The sequence below is a fragment of the Lygodium microphyllum genome, chromosome 3, assembly GCF_053477565.2.
Source record: "Lygodium microphyllum isolate KBCC chromosome 3, Lygodium_microphyllum_v1.1.10, whole genome shotgun sequence".
Taxonomy (NCBI): domain Eukaryota; kingdom Viridiplantae; phylum Streptophyta; class Polypodiopsida; order Schizaeales; family Lygodiaceae; genus Lygodium; species Lygodium microphyllum.
Genome location: NC_141137.1, coordinates 26,708,508 through 26,725,487, shown reverse-complemented (window position 1 = coordinate 26,725,487; position 16,980 = coordinate 26,708,508).

Below are 16,980 nucleotides of genomic sequence, written 5' to 3'. Positions count from 1 at the left end.
ATGTGAGTAGGCTCCTAGGAATAAAATGAGCATCCTCTTTCTCATTTTCTTATTGCTACACATCTCCTTATTGCATAGTGCTCCCCCTATGATTAGTGCTACCCACCATGACATTTTCAAGCATAACCTCACCTTTAGCATTCCTATACAGTCCATTTTCAACATCAGCTTGTTTCTCAATAGTAGCTAATGCATCCACATATTCTAACCGAATACCTTTGAATGTGCTTGAGTGGGCTCTCCCACAAACTGCCTCTTTTTTTTAATTATCTCAATAATCTCGTCATGAAACTCGTGCTTAGTGATGCTAAGAACTTCACCAAGCGTGAATTCAACCTTGTTATGCTGCCAAGTATATGATCTTTAAGCACCTTTTTGATGTCAATAGCAGTTTTAATATCTGACTGCAGCCTCTAACCAAGGCTACTTGCCGCTTCTTTTTCTTTCTTCCTTCTTCTCTTGCGATAAATCTTCCATGTCATGCACAGCGTCCTTTCCCAAAGTTGGGCTCAAGAGGAAGCCATGTTTCTGTTGACCAAAATACCAATTTATTGGCCTTTTTCTCCCAATAACCCATGCATTCTTGCTTTTCATGCTACAAGTTATCACACCAAATACATATCCTCTTAAAACCCTCTCTGTTAGGCCTTTGGGGTGCTACCCGCCTCTTCTCTTCCACTTCTACATCTAATTTTTCAACCTTTGAACTACTTTTTTTGTCAAATTCAAGTGAAGATCTTGCATGCCTTTGAACAATTCATCCATAACATCCCCTTTTAAGGTCGAACTAGTAAGGATAACCGGTTGTTTAAGCCACAGGAACAGTTGGCTTAGTTGCAAGCCTCAATCTCATCCGTTCTCACTTTTGAGCCCAGTATCTAAAGATGCATCTTCAAGCCCGTCAATCAACTTCTCATGCAATATGTGATCTACAGCTTTTAAAAACATCTCAATCTTCTTACTTTCCAAAGACTACTTATCATTAGCATCTAACTGAGCATAGTAGCTCTCAAATTTGCGCAATAGGGCTATAGTTGCAGCCCCTTGTGAGGATTTTCAATACAATCTTGAAAAGTCTTCTTGGTAACCAATCCTATGTCCTCAAGGAAGAATTCTTCCCTAAGAGCCTTAAACACAATATTAGTGAGTTTGGGAATCTCCCAATTCCCATTTTTTGAATACTAAAAAGGTGGCACCCGGATAACATGCCCATAAGTTTCTCAAAACCATATGATGTGACCTATCATTGGAAAGCACTTGAAAAATAGAATCTAGAGTGCTTGATTTGGACTTATAGTGTTCAAGTTATGACAAATCCAAAGATTTGACCACGTGTCCCAAACTTATGGGAAATTTCCATATTCCCCAATATGGTGTTCTTATAAATGATGCCCACTATGTATCTTGACAATAAATACAAACTATCTATGTGTTCTTGCAATGTATGCACAGCCATATTGACTCCATGCATATTGCAAAACCCCATAAAATAGCATCTTTTCAGCATACAATTGTATAAAATCTAATACATTTTGACCATTTCATCTCTTGTCCCATAGCCTGTAAAGCATTCACGCCTGCAATTTCCATCTTATCTAAATCATGCCTTCTATGTTGTTGTTGTTGTCGATGTAACTATTGTTACAACTCTAACTATTGTTGTTGTTGTTGTTGTTGTTGTTGTTGTTGTTGTTGTTGTTGTTGTTGTTGTTGTTGTTGTTGTTGCTATTGGTGCTGCTGCTCTATTGTTGTTGTTGTTGTTGATGTTGATGTTGCTGTTGCTGTTGCTGTTGCTGTTGCTGTTGTTGTTGCTGTTGCTGTTGCTGTTGATGTTGTTGTTGTTGTTGTTGTTGTTGTTGCTATTGTTGTTGTTGTTGTTGTTGTTGTTGTTGTTGTTGCTGTTGCTGTTGTTGATGTTGCTGTTGTGCCTACAAAAAAAATATAATCTATTGCAACACATCACTATTAGAACCTAATGAGTCCCTCATATCCACACTGCTTTTGCTAATTTTCATGTTGGGTTCAACAATGCTGAAGCGTGTTTAGTGGAAGGTCAAGCATTGAGGTATGAAACAGAAGGGTGTGTAGGGATTCAAAGACAAGAACAAATGAAAGAGAAGATTTTTGGAAGAAAAGAAGATTTAGATGAGACCAATAGAGATGAATCCTATCATTTTATTTCATAGAGCTCAGCAAAGTATACATCGTGACATACATGTAATACATAATACCATAATCAAATCAAGATAGATACATCCATGAAGGTAGGATGACAGCCCAAGACACACTAACACAATAGCTCAGCTTATACATAATTACATATCATGATCTCTACTAACTCAATCCATATGTTGTTATAGGTATTCATCTCAACTCCTCATGTAGACATTAAACTAATAGTCATAGATGGCAAAGATCATCCGTAAATCAAAAGCACTTGCCAAATATGTGCTAAGGTTGACAAAACACATCAGCCCTATTATTTTTATGTATTTACAACAGGTAATCAAGAGCCATAAAAAACTCAAACTCCAAGATAAATCTACTTGAAACTGTCTAGACTATGTCTAGTATTGTTAGAGACCCCTTTCTAGTCAAAAACTCTTCAAAAGAATCACTTTGATGCATCCAAATCAAGAATCATAGCAAGATGCCCTGATTTTGACTATTCAGCCCAAATCAAGTCCATACATGGCCAAAAACACCTCTTTGGTAAAACATACAAGTGCCCTTGCTCTCACAATTCCAAATCAGTCCACAAATGGTACTCATGACACATAGCACTCTCCTTCCATGAGCAAAGATGAGTCTTCTATTGGTAAAGTCCAAGATGCAAGCATAAGAACCTATGGATAGTGCAGAGAGAGAAGAAGAGAACAAATCTGAGTATTCAACCTTGAAAATCCTATTCTAAAACTAAGAATATAGCGATACATCATCTCTCCAAGAGAGCCTCTTTGCATGAATAAAAATTCATTTTTCCCCTACTCTAATGGCCGAGAGATTCGTCCTCACTTGCCAGTTGAGTTATATGGCCCTCGTGAGCTCTCCTCCATCCCTTTTTCTCCACGACCGAGATAGCACCATGGCCTCTATCAAAATAGCCCAAAAATTGTGCTAAAGATCTTGGCCACACTCCACCCTCCTTGACTCCCACTTAACTCTCTAGTGAGTCACTTGAGTGACTAATCAAGACTTAAGTCAAGCCGCACACTAGCATGACTTGTCAAGTGCTTCCCAAGACGATAAGATAAGTCAATCTTCTAGTAGACCATCATTACTTGGTGAAATAGATAGCAAGTTTACTATTGCTACCTCTAGTTAAGTGTCCATTTTCACAATGTGTACAGAAACTCCTCCAACAGCATCATTATTGGTGGAATGAGTTTTGTGTAGCATTTGAAGGTAACTATTGCTTGGAATCCTTGGAACTTCTAGAAGTATTCATAGGCTTATTGCATTTAGGAGCAGCAAGTGTGGAAGTATTCATAGATTGGTTGTGTGATAAGGTTATCTGCTTCTTACTTTTAACCTTGGTCTCTATTTTTGTGGCTTCTATAGTTGCTTGCTACTACTATTTTTTCCTTTGTTCCTTTTTTTTTCTTTTGGATAATGAAGGTGCCAACTTATGAGATTTTGGGCTCTCAATCAGCATAGCAATTGCATTATCGGGTTTCTTGTCAATGTTTTATTTTTCTTTCATCCCCTCCTAGGGGTTCCCTCACTCATGATGAGAAGCATTGTTAGCTCATTTTATTAGTTTGCGATGATTCAAATTCCTTTTGTCTTAAGACTCCAACATTTCAACAATTTCTCCTTCATTAGGTGCACTATCCATTAGTATTGGTGGTGTTGCTCTTGCTTAGTTTTTAGCTTTGGGACTCTATCATGGTCAATTGTGGTTGCGATCACCTAAGTTTCATGAAGTGGTTAGTACCCCTAGGCCATCTTGGTAGTGCATGGGTTGTTGTTTATGAGATGCCTTGAATTTTTATTTTACCAAATTCCATTGCTCCTTTGTAGCCTTGTATCAAATCAGCCACTTCTCCATGACCAAATGATGTAGCATATAAAATCTATTTATTTGTTATGCAAGAGATTCATCCATCCTCTTTTCCTTCCCTTGACATTGTGCAACCTCTCTACCTATTTGAGCATCATTTTGCACATGTGCCATAGGGATCGCATGTCACTATGTTAATCTCCTAAATATTTTGTGATACAAGCTAGTGATTCTTAGATCAACTACACTTCTACCATGGAACCCTTAGACCTTGCCTTTTGTTACATAAAGTCTTTCAAAGTCTTCATGAAGTGTTTGAAAAGCCATCCACTTTTTTGTATGGTACTAGATATAACTACCTTGTCCACAAGGTGTACCTATGTAGATATACTTAGATAGTGAGCATGGAGGTGAAAATGTACTTCTCTCATAGCACCACAACTTAAATGGAGTTTTCTTTTGTAGAGTCTATAGGGGTTGTGTGGATTTTCTTTTATGATGTCTAATGTACTATCTAGTCAAGCTTGTAAATTATAGAGCAGGCCTTTGGGGTTAGTGACCCTATGACCCCAACCAATAGAATAAATTTGAAGCACAAGAATAAGAAATATAAGAACTTTTCAAAGCAATTCAAGTCATGGCAGCATTGCATCCATGTTTATGAATACATACTTGACACATTTTATGCCAATCATGAGACTTAAATCTACTTCATGGATTGTTTAGTGAAAGCTCCATATAGATTGTCCATGAAGTCAATTGACATGAATATCTTTGAGATAGTGCCCTTTCTCTTTTGTTTCTCATTCCTTACCATAGCCCATGGGGCCTTTAGGAGATGAATGCAACCATGCTCATGATTTGGTGGCCAATATGCTTGCATGACATTCATCAAGTATAGGTCTTAACGAGTAGCTATTGACTCCCTTGATCCTATGAGATGCTCCCGTGAGAGACTTCCAATGTCTTTGAAGAGTTTTTATGTAAAAATCCCTAGCTTCTTGGCCACAAACAACCATTTTAATTTTAAAATTTCATTCCCTTCAAATATCTTATGAGCATCTTAGAGTCTTGGATACATTAGTTTCCCAGAAAATGGGATTAGATGCTCATCCTCATCATTTCCTAGAGCTCTTGTGACTTTCAAATAATGATAAGACTAGTACAATCCAAATATCAACATCAAATCTTACAAGATTTCTCAAGTGATCCTAATCATGCTTAACTTTGTGCTTTCTAGCTACCTTTTTTAAGCTAACACTAATAGAAAAACATAATGTGCATCATTTACAAGAGCCTTTTTCTAGCTAGTAAAATAAACCCATCATATTTGCCCCTCCCGACTAACTGTTAGAGTATAACCATGCTCAGAACAATAGTCAACAACTTAGAGATGTTCTAGACTTCTTCTTAGTCTTCATATACATCATTTGTGCTTTGAATTTTATCCTCATCTTACAACACAACCATCCATTTAGCAAAATATTTCTTGAATCCATAGCCATTCACTTCTTTTGTGAAGTGTACCATCAAGGTATTTTAGCTTATATGTCCCATTGGCAAACTTCTAATGTACTAAGAATGGTACTTGCCACCTCAATTGAAATATAGTTTGGAATATACTATCCAAAGCACTATTGTACCTTAGAAAAAGATCGCATTCTTTAATACCCTTTTGTTTGACCTTGTAAGCAATCCTCCTTGGGTTCTTCTCAAGCAAAGTCTTACAATGTTTTTGTGCTTGTACAATCAAGTTGCACCTTTTATAAACCAAGTAGTCTTTCTTGCCACTTATTTCCATCTTTTTCTAATTGTTTCATTGGCACCTTGATTGCCGATATCTCCATTTCTATAGGAAGTAAAGCCTCCTTCCCATAAATCAAATGGTAAGGAGAGAATTGAGAACCTCACATGATATAACTCTATAAGTCCATAAAACTCCTAGAAGTTCCAGGTTCCAAGTTATTCCATAACCTTTCATAGTTTTGGTGATTATCAAGATGAACATGAGCCCATTATTAAACCACTCATTTACACCATTACATTGAGGGTAATATGGGGTAGTATACCTATGTTTTATGCCAATTTTATCACAGATGTACTCAATGAGCTTCCCTTTAAAGCTTAATCCATTATTAATAAGATCTCTAAAGGTACACCATACCTATAGCATATATTCTCATACATGAACTTAGAAACCTCTTTCTCATTGACATGTTGCACTGCACAAGCTTTTGCCCAATTTGAAAAATAGTCCCTTGTAGCTAGAACTTAGCTCTTATGCCTTGCAATCATGGTGGGTAATGGACCAACTACATTAATATCCCATTTTTCAAATATTTCAAAAGACAAAAACACTCGCCTTAATTGAAGCTTCAAGATCGTTCTTCCCACTTGTTGGCACTACATATAAGTCTCGCAGCAATGTCCAATGTCTCTTCATAAGGATGGCCATACATAGCCCTCCATTAAGATCTTGGTGGTTTTGAAGCAAACTGTCCACCATCTATACCAGCACGATTAGCTTCTAGAATGTGCTTTAGTTCTACTCCAGTAATTTTCTTAATACAAAATATGCAACCTTCATATACAGGTCATCATCCAAATCCATATATTTTGTTGCCTTCTTCATCACAAAAGGATACTTTTAATTAGTTTGCAGCCCATTAGGAAGTTCACCAATCAATAGAAAGCTTTCTTCTTTTTCTAAATTTTCCTTACTATGTGAAGTTAGGATCCCTTTGTAAAACTATTATCCAAGAAACATATTGCTAGATTATAGCATGTGTCTCTTCATTTTGTACACAATCAATATGTTTTATAGACCATTTATCAAATTTGTTTAGAATCCACTTTATCCTTCCACATAATTATTTCAAGGTGTGTTTTTACTCTAACAAAGACCAAGTAACTTGTCTTATAGAAGTAAAAGTATCCCCAAACAACTAAATCTTCTTGATCCTTATACCAAGAACAAAAGAGAGTCCACTTTCAAGAGTATAATACTCTTCTTCATAGTGAGTTTTAGCATGCAAAGAGACACACCATTGGGTAACTTTCTTCCCAACTGGATTGTAAAGAACAATACCTCCTAAATTATTGTTAGGAGTCCTCTGATAAGACCCATCAAAAGGCAATACATATGCATCTTGTAATATTTCCGCAATGAAATATTGAAGACCCTAAATCTCGTGCAAAAGCGGCTCAAAGTAATCTCCCACATTGGAAAAACCTTAGGTTAAGTGCTCCTTCCGCGTACATTAACAAACACCAGCCCCACGTCGTGTATAGGAAGCCATGGCTCGAAATCGCAAGCCCACGTGGGAACACCACTTCACGGAAAAAGCAAAGGGATAATTTTTGCAAATTTTTTTATTAACTCCCTCCCCTTCAGTCGTCACATGGCAAGGAGAGGGAGTATGTGTGACCTTGAGTGGTGGAGGGCATGGGGAGGAGGCATGCAGCCCGCCACTTGTGTGGCTACACCCCCCCCCCCCCTTAGAGCTATATATGAACCACCCCCTCCCAAGCTTGAGGGGGGAGGAGAGGAAGAATTGGTCGTGCTGCGCCACCGTGAGGAGCCGCCTGAGAGTTGCCACCATCGCCACACTTTTGTCGCCTCCGCCTTCATCGGCATCATCAACATCATCATCAACATCGTCATCATCATCTTCATCATCATCCCAATCACTCTCTCTCCATGTCATCTGTCTGAGTTTAGAGCTTGGAAGCTTATAATTTGGAAGCTTCTAATAAGGCTTCCATAGGCCTTGTTTACTTGTGCCTTACCTGATTTTTAAAAACCGTGTCTTGCAAGGCCCAATTTCTGCGCAGGGGAGAAATCTTGGTCTAGTAGGCAATTTTGGAAATCGGATAAAAGGACAAGGAGAGTTCGGGGAGTCGAAGTCTATTGCGCCAATCGCTCCTAAGCAAAAGTCGAGAGGAGCACACGCAGGAGCTTCCACCTCGAGTACGCAACTGGACAACAACGCCCCAATTCTTAATGCCCAGGTTCTGATAATACTCCCCCGTGAAAAGGATGCACTAAGCATGTTTAATTCTCATAGGCAAGTTTAAATACATTGGGAAATTTATTTGCTCGCCCGATTTACAAAATTTAGTTGCATGTCAAGTATTTGCAATTGCTTGCACTTCCGTGGAAGGGTAGTTAAAATTCTGAACGTATGATGCATGAGTAAAAAGACGGAATTGTGCAAAGGCATCTTTGTTGCACCGCGCATAGGACAGGGCATATAACACATAATGTATAGTTGTGACTCGTGTATAAGATAATCGTAGACGTCCATTAAATGATGTCCAAGTGGTTGTAATGCATGGAAAGGATTTATGAACCTTGAAATTTGCATGCGATGCTAGTTACATTCTTGGTTGGGTTAAGTGAAAAAGGACGAATTAAATCAATAAAGGACTCATGGCATTCGCTCATGCATGGAGTTCTTTTATCGAAGTTTGAATTTGGGAAAGGATGCATCTTCATATTAAAGCTTGAATTCAATGCATAAAACGTAGGGTTTTAAAGAATAAGCTCTGGATGTCAATCAATATCGCATAGGGCAAGGAAAAGAAAGATCACTATAAGTTGCATAAAAGCAGAAGGTCTATGGTTTGAAATTGCATACTCGCATGGAATGATACATCTCTTACATCTTGCAGTTATTTACATCTTTTAGGGAAAGTATTTGCATCTCTAAGGAAAAGATCACCTCTTGTCGTAAGACAATTAGATCAATTAGGTAAAACGCTTGTAATTGTGTAACTCAAATGGGATTCATAAAGGCGTAAATAGTTAGTGTACGATGAACACCTCAATGTGCTAGATAGGGTTAAGCTATGTTAAAATTCTACCTAGTATCGCACCTAGGATGCCAACCTAATATTTCCATTCTCAAAGGTCCTACCCACATTCACGCAATGTTAGGGTTAGCTAAACGCCCATGCAAGAATGATCTAGGGTTCTCACCCTAACGATCAATTGACCAAATGCTAGAATTCCGTATGAATTTAGGAACCCTAGGACCAAAGCGTTATCGGCCTAGTAGGGTTAAGGCTGGGTTGGGTCAAGAGGACTCCCAAGCCCTTATCTTGATCAATGGTATTCTTGATCAAGAAAGACCGTACGAAGAAAGATATAATCCCACAAGTCAGATACTGACACCTATCTCGTGCTACGAGCTGCAACGTCGTACGATCTTGTGTCTAAATCACAAAATAGTATTGCTACTCCTTAGATCAAATTTTGCGAGTTCTAATCGCAAGTCAAATTTCCTAATAATTGAGAAGTCGTCTTGCTTCAACACTCTTCCTTGAAGTATGATTTGTCAAGCCAAGGTAATTATGAATTGCCTAGTAAGCAATTGACCAATCAAGTGAGGACAACGGGGTTGTCCAAGGTTTATTGACCTTAATATAAGGAAACCAAGGTATTGACAATTTGGGTCAATAGGGTATAAACCCTAACCCAAGGAAAAAGGCGTAAACAAGCAACTCAGCTTACGAAAACCTTGGGATCTTGCCAAGTCGCGATTGATCCCGGATCGAATGATGGATGTATTCGGAGAGCAGGATTCACACCGTAGCAGTTGGCCATACAAACGACCACTTGAATGCTCGTGATTGTACACTTAGGAGCACTATTTGTACTTCTTTGCTCAAGGAACTAATACTGGAATGATAATTAATGCTTCAGGTTAAAAGCCTGAGGAGAGAGGCACTATCAGTTACCTTCGACTGTCTGCCTGACCCTATCCAAGGGGGTTGTTAGCCGCACCGAGTATGTGGATGGAACCCGCTGTGAGAGATCTCTCCGTGGATGCTACTTGGAGCAGGAGAATGCTTGGGTGCTAGGGGAGGCTCTGGCCGTAAATCCCTTGCCTTCGGATCCTGCACAAGATGTCGACGTGACTCGAGATGGAATCTTGAGGCCGGCATACTAGTCAACGGGCGAAACTTGGAATAACAATCCCTAAGGATTGCTGAAATAGCCTTCGGGCGGATTATATGATGTATTCCAAAGACTGATAAATAAAGATCAAATGTTGAAAAGGAACTTGCTTGACATTGTTTTTCTATATCAGTGCCTAAGTTATGTGAAGGAACCAGTGATTAATTGGTTAATTAAAGAAGCTGTTTTTGCTTGTCAAACTAAATGTGGTAGGTAATTAGATAACTAAAGCAACCCAAGGAAAGTGCAGTGGATGTGACCCTGGGTCCGTCCTACGGAAGGGTGGTCCCGGTTGGCAGGGAACTTTTCTCAAACGAATTGATAGCGAGGTAACAATGACCTAGAATCTATAGAGCTAGAGTCCCGATTTATGTTGTTTTAGGGGAACGGAATGGGACTATGCCTTACGGGCAAAGAGGTCGAGCTTCACATCCCTCTCGTTTCCCATTAACACAATATTAGTGAGTTTGGGAATCTCCCAATTCCCATTTTTTGAATACTAAAAAGGTGGCACCCGGATAACATGCCCATAAGTTTCTCAAAAGCATATGATGTGACCTATCATTAGAAAGCACTTGAAAAATGGAATCTATTGAACTATAGAGCACTCAATTTGGAGTTATAGTATTCAAGTTATGACAAATCCAAAGATTTGACCACATATCCCAAACTTATGGGAAATTCCCATATTCCCCAATATGGTTTTCATTCTCCTTGAACCAAGTGCAGTATAAATCCACTTCGACCCTGATGTTTCTGTATAAAGTAGTTCGTCTGGGGCTCAACACTAGCTACCTTCTAGGAACTTGACCATTAGGAAAACACTCTTCAAGGAAATTGAAGAGCCATGAAAGAAACTATGCTATCCACGATCTGGAGCTATTGGCTATCATCCATGCTCTCAAACTTTGGAGACACTACTTGTTGGGTAACAAATTTACCTTAGTGATAGACCACAAGAGTCTTAAAATGGATTTTTACCCATAATGAGCTCAATATGAGGCAACGTCGATCGATTGAAGTGCTGGAGGAATATAATTTTGAAATCAAATATCGGCCTGGAAAGGAGAATGTAGTTGCCGATGCACTCAGTCGTCGCAAGGCATTTCTAAATTCTCTAATTTTGCAAGACCCATCAACAGCAAGATCTCTAGCCACAAAGGTATCCATGCCAAACAACCCAATTCTTGAGCTAGCTAGAGAAGAGGCATGCCATGACCCAACCTATCAGAAATTGCTAAGGGAGATCCCCATCAAGGATCAAGACTCGAAGCTACAAGCAAAGTATCAAGAATTCTCTACCAATAGTGGACTTGTCTACTATAGAATGAGATTATGTATTTCGGCAAGCCAGTAACTCAAGCAGAAGATACTTTGGGAAGCCCATGACTCCCCTTTCTCAGGACATCCTGGCTATGCTAAGACCCTCAATGCGGTTAGAAAGAGCTATTTTTGGGAGAGGCTCAAAAGTGACGTTCTCAAATATGTCACTGAATGTTTGTCTTGTCAACGCATCAAGGCTGAACATGTCAAAATGCCAGGGAAATTGCAACCACTTAACATTCCCCAAATGAAATGGGAATTCATTAGTATGGACTTTGTCATTGGCCTGCCCCAAGTTCAAGGAGGATACAATTCCATTATGGTCGTGGTAGATATGCTTACCAAGGTTACACATCTTATTTGTTGCACACTGTTGCCGCGAACCCAAAAAGTGGATTCAGTATTTGCCACTGGTTGAGTTTTCCTACAATGCTTCTTACCAACAAAGCATTCAGATGACCCCTTTTCAAGCATTATATGGGCATGATTGTCGTAGTCCTTTGGGATTTTTGGATCCAACCTTGAGGGTTGAAGCTTCAAAGCAGATGCTGGAAGACATGGATGACCAAATCAAGTCAATAAGACAGGACATCCAAGCTGCCAAGGACAGACAGAAGGCTTACGTAGACTTGAAATATCAAGACAGATCCTTCGTTGAAGGTGATATGGTCTTCATTCACGTATCTCCAAAGAAGAGTTCCCTATCCTTGGGTGAATGCAAAAAGCTAAGTCCAAGGTATCGTGGACCCTACAAGATTCTCAAGTGCCTAGGGCCTAATGTTTACAGACTGCAACTCCTTGAAAACCTAAAAGTTCATAATGTATTCCATATCAGTCTATTGAAAAAGTATGTGCCTAACCCTAGTCACGTGCTTGATGATCAATAAGTTGTAATGCCAAGCCAAGGAGTCCTTGAGCTACGGCCTGACAGGATCTTAGATGTTAGGGAGAGGCATTTGAGATCCAGAACATTGAGAGAATACCTCATCCAGTGAAAAGATTACCCCAAAGAGGATGCCACTTGGATGGATTAATGTACTCTCAACCAACAATACCCCCAGATCTTCTCGAGATGAGGACATCTCGATTCCTCTAAGGGGGAGAGAATGTAATATTTCCATAACGAAATATTGAAGACCCTAAATCTCACGCAAAAGCGGCTCAAAATAATCTCCCACAACGGAAAAACCTTAGGTTAAGTGCTCCTTCTGAGTGCATTAACAAACACCAGCCCCGCATCGTGTATAGGAAGCCGTGGCTCGAAATCGCAAGCCCACACGGGAACACCCCTTCACGGGAAAAGCAAAGGGATAATTTTTGCAAATTTTTTTATTAACTCCCTCCCCTTTAGGCATCGCATGGTGGGGAGAGGAAGTATGTGTGACCTTGAGTGGTGGAGGGCATGGGGAGGAGGCATGCAGCCCGCCACTTGTGTGGCTACCCCCCCCTTGAGCTATATATGAACCACCCCCTCCCAAGCTTGAGGGGGGAGGAGGAGGAAGAACTGGTTGTGATGTGCCGCCATGAGGAGCTGCCTGAGAGCTGCCGCCGTCGCCATGCTGCTGCCGCCTCCGCCTTCATCGTCATCATCAACATCATCATCATCTTCATCTCCCCCATCGTCATCTTCATCATTATCCCAATCACTCTCTCTCCACGTCATCTGTCTGAGTTTAGAGCTTGGAAGCTTCTAATTTGGAAGCTTCTAATAAGGCTTCCATAGGCCTTGTTTACCCATGCCTTCCCCGGTTTTTAAAAACCGTGTCTTGCAAGGCCCAATTTCTGCGCAGGGGAGAAATCTCGGCCTAGTAGGAAATTTTGGAAATCGAATAAAAGGGCAAGGAGAGTTCGCAGAGTTGAAGTCTACTGTGCCAATGGCTCCTAAGCAAAAGTCGAGACGAGCACATGCGGGAGATTCCACCCCGGGTACGTGCATGGACAACGCCCCGATTCTTAATGCCCAGATTTCAATAATACTCCCGCATGAAAAGGATGCACTAAGCATGTTTAATTCTCATAGGCAAGTTTAAATACATTGGGAAATTTATTTGCTCGCCTGATTTACAAAATTTAGTTGCATGTCAAGTATTTGCAATTGCTTGCACTTTTGTGGAAGGGTAGTTGAAATTCTGAACATATGATGCATGAGTAAAAAGACGAAATTGTGCAAAGGCATCTTTGTTGCACCACGCATAGGATAGGGCATATAACACATAATGTATAGTTGTGACTCGTGTATAAGATAATTGTAGATGTCCATTAAATTATGTCCAAGTGGTTGTAACGCATGGAAAGGATTTATGAACCTTGCAATTTGCATGCGATGATAGTTACATTCTTGGTTGGGTTAAGTGAAAAAGGACGAATTAAATCAATAAAGGACTCATGGCATTCGCTCATGCATGGAGTTCTTTTATCGAAGTTTGAATTTGGGAAAGGATGCATCTTCATATTAAAGCTTGAATTCGATGCATAAAACGTAGGGTTTTAAAGAATAAGCTCTGAATGTCAATCAATATCGCATAGGGAAAGGAAAAGAAAGATTACTATAAGTTGCATAAAAGCAGGTCTATGGTTTGAAATTGAATACTCGCATGGAATGATACATCTCTTACATATTATAGTTATTTACATCTTTTAGGGAAAGTATTTGCATCTCTAAGGAAAAGATCACCTCTTGTCGTAAGACAATTAGATCAATTAGGTAAAACGCTTGTAATTGTGTAACTCACATGGGATTCATAAAGGTGTAAATAGTTACTGTATGACGAACACCTCAATGTGCTAGATAGGGTTAAGCTATGTTAAAATTCTGCCTAGTATCACACTTAGGATGCCAACCTAATATTTCCATTCTCAAAGGTCCTACCCACATTCACGCAATGTTAGGGTTAGCTAAACGCCCATGCAAGAATGATCTAGGGTTCTCACCCTAACGATTAATTGACCAAATACTAGACTTCCATATGAATTTAGAAACCCTAGGGCCAAAGCGTTATGAGCCTAGTAGGGTTAAGGCTGTGTTGGGTCAAGAGGACTCCCAAGCCCTTATCTTGATCAATGGTATTCTTGATCAAGAAAGACCGTACGAAGAAAGATATAATCCCACAAGTCAGATACTGACACCTATCTCGTGCTATGAGCTGCAATGCCATACGATCTTGTGTCTAAATCACAAAATAGTATTGCTACTCCTTAGACCAAATTTGGCGAGTTCTAATCGCAAGTCAAATTTCCTAAGAATTGAGAAGTTGTCCTGCTTCAACACTCTTCCTTGAAGTCTGATTTGTCAAGCCAAGGTAATTATGAATTGCCTAGTAAGCAATTGACCAATCAAGTGAGGACAATGGGGTTGTCCAGGGTTTATTGACCTTAATATAAGGAAACCTAAGGTATTGACAATTTGGGTCAACAAGGTATAAACCCTAACCCAAGGAAAAAGGGGTAAATAAGCAACTCAGCTTATGAAACCCTTGGGATCTTTCCAAGTCACGATTGATCCCGGATCGAATATTGGATATATTCGGAGAGAAGGATTCACACCTTAGGAGTTGGCCGTACAAATGACCATTGGAATGCTCATGATTGTACACTTAGGAGCACTGTTTGTACTTCTTTGCTCAAGGAACTAATACTAGAATAATAACTAATGCTTTAGGTTAAAAGCCTGGAGGGAGAGGCAGTATCAGTTACCTCCGACTGTTTGCCTGACCCTATCCAAGGGGGTTGTTAGCCATGTCGGGTACGTGGACCGAACCCACGGTGAGAGGTCTCTCCGTGGGTGCTACTTGGAGCAGGAGGACGCTGCTTGGGTGTCAAGGGAGGCTCTGGCCGTAAATCCCTTGCCTCCGGATCCTGCACAAGAGGCCGACATGACTCGAGATGGGATCTCGAGACCCGCATACTAGTCAACGGGTGAAACTTGGAATAGCGATCCCTGAGGATTGCTGGAATAGCCTTCGGGCGGATTATATGATGTATTCCAAAGACTGATAAATAAAGATCAAATGTTGAAAAGGAACTTGCTTGACATTGTTTTTCTATGTCAGTGCCTAAGTTACATGAAGGAACCAGTGATTAATTGGTTAATTAAAGAAGTTGTTTTTGCTTGTCAAACTAAATGTGGTAGGTAATTAGATAACTAAAGCAACCCAAGGAAAGTGCGGTGGATGTGACCCTGGGTCCGTCCTACGGAAGGGTGGTCCCGGTTGGCCAGGAAATTTTCTCAAAGGAATTGACATCGAGGTAACAATGACCTAGAATCTATAGAGCTAGAGTCCCGATTTATGTTGTTTTAGGGGAACGGATTGGGACTATGCCTTACGAGCAAAGAGGTCGAGCTTTGCATCCCTCTCGTTTCCCATTCTCCTTGAACCAAGTGTAGTATAAATCCGCTTTGACCCTGATGTTTCTGCGTAAAGTAGTTCGGCTGGGCGACGCTAGCTACCTTCTAAGAACTTGACCATTAGGAAAACCCTGATTCAAGTTGGTCCTAAGTGGGAATGGCCGGAATGCTTCCGCTTCGTGGTAGACTCGAGAAGACCTAGATCGCAAACCTCGTGACATTCCTTGGGAGTGCCGGGCGATGCTTTCTAGACTCTCTTCCCGATGATGGCCTGCTAAGACGTGTCCTACAAGTGGACAGGGGGACACGTTACACATCCTTATCACATTGTCCTTCCTCCTCTTGAACTTCCCTTTGCAACTTTACTTGCATCACCATCCCTATAAGTAAGTATATCACCCAACCTAGACCTTATTGAGATTTCAACAACAAAGAAAACACAAATTGCTATAGTTCAATCAAGGACTCCACCATTCTTCTAGATAGATTGGTATTATTCAAGAGCTAATGCAAGAAGTCATAACATGTAAGGATAACAAATGTTCTTCGTAAAATATAATGCTTGAAATATTTGTAAGAAAATATGAGGTTTTCCATGAAAGGTGGAGCAAGGAGTGGAAGCTTCAGTGAAAGCAAGAGAGAAGTAAGAGATATGGATGTTCAAACAAAAGAGAGCAAGACAATATGTGGAAACTCCAACAGTCATAATGTGCAATCTACCTTCCTTTATTCTATTTATCATATAAAGAATAAAGAATAAAGTGATAGTGATGGGTAGCCACCACTTGCAATGTATAGGTATGTGGATGGTAAATACAAGTAAATGTGGGTGGCTAGATACATGTGGCCTTTAATCCCCAACAACCTCTCACTTAAAGGTGAATGTGCTTGAGTATGGAGAAAATAAGAAGAAAAGTGACAAAGTACAATGTGTACATATAAGTACGACATGATGTGAGGGATAGACTTCATCCCATCATATGCCCATCATCTTCATAAGGAAGGCATAACCTTACACTAAGAGACTTTTAGTGAGCAAATCTGCAAGATTCTCGTCAATAAAAATCTTAACAAGCTCTACTTGCTTGTCCTCAACTACCTCTCTAATGAAGTGATAATGAAATGTGCTTAGTTATTGGTTGAAAGACCAGATTATGTGCTAAAATTGGATAGCAATCATAGAGTCTGAATACAATGTAGTAGTCATAGTCATATCAAGGTCTGTCCCACTAGATGGCCTAACCATAGGACCTCATTGCAAGCCTCAATGGATGTAATGTACTCAGCCTCAGTAGTAGACAAGGCCATGCATTTCTACACCCTAGACATCCAAGAAACAATACATCC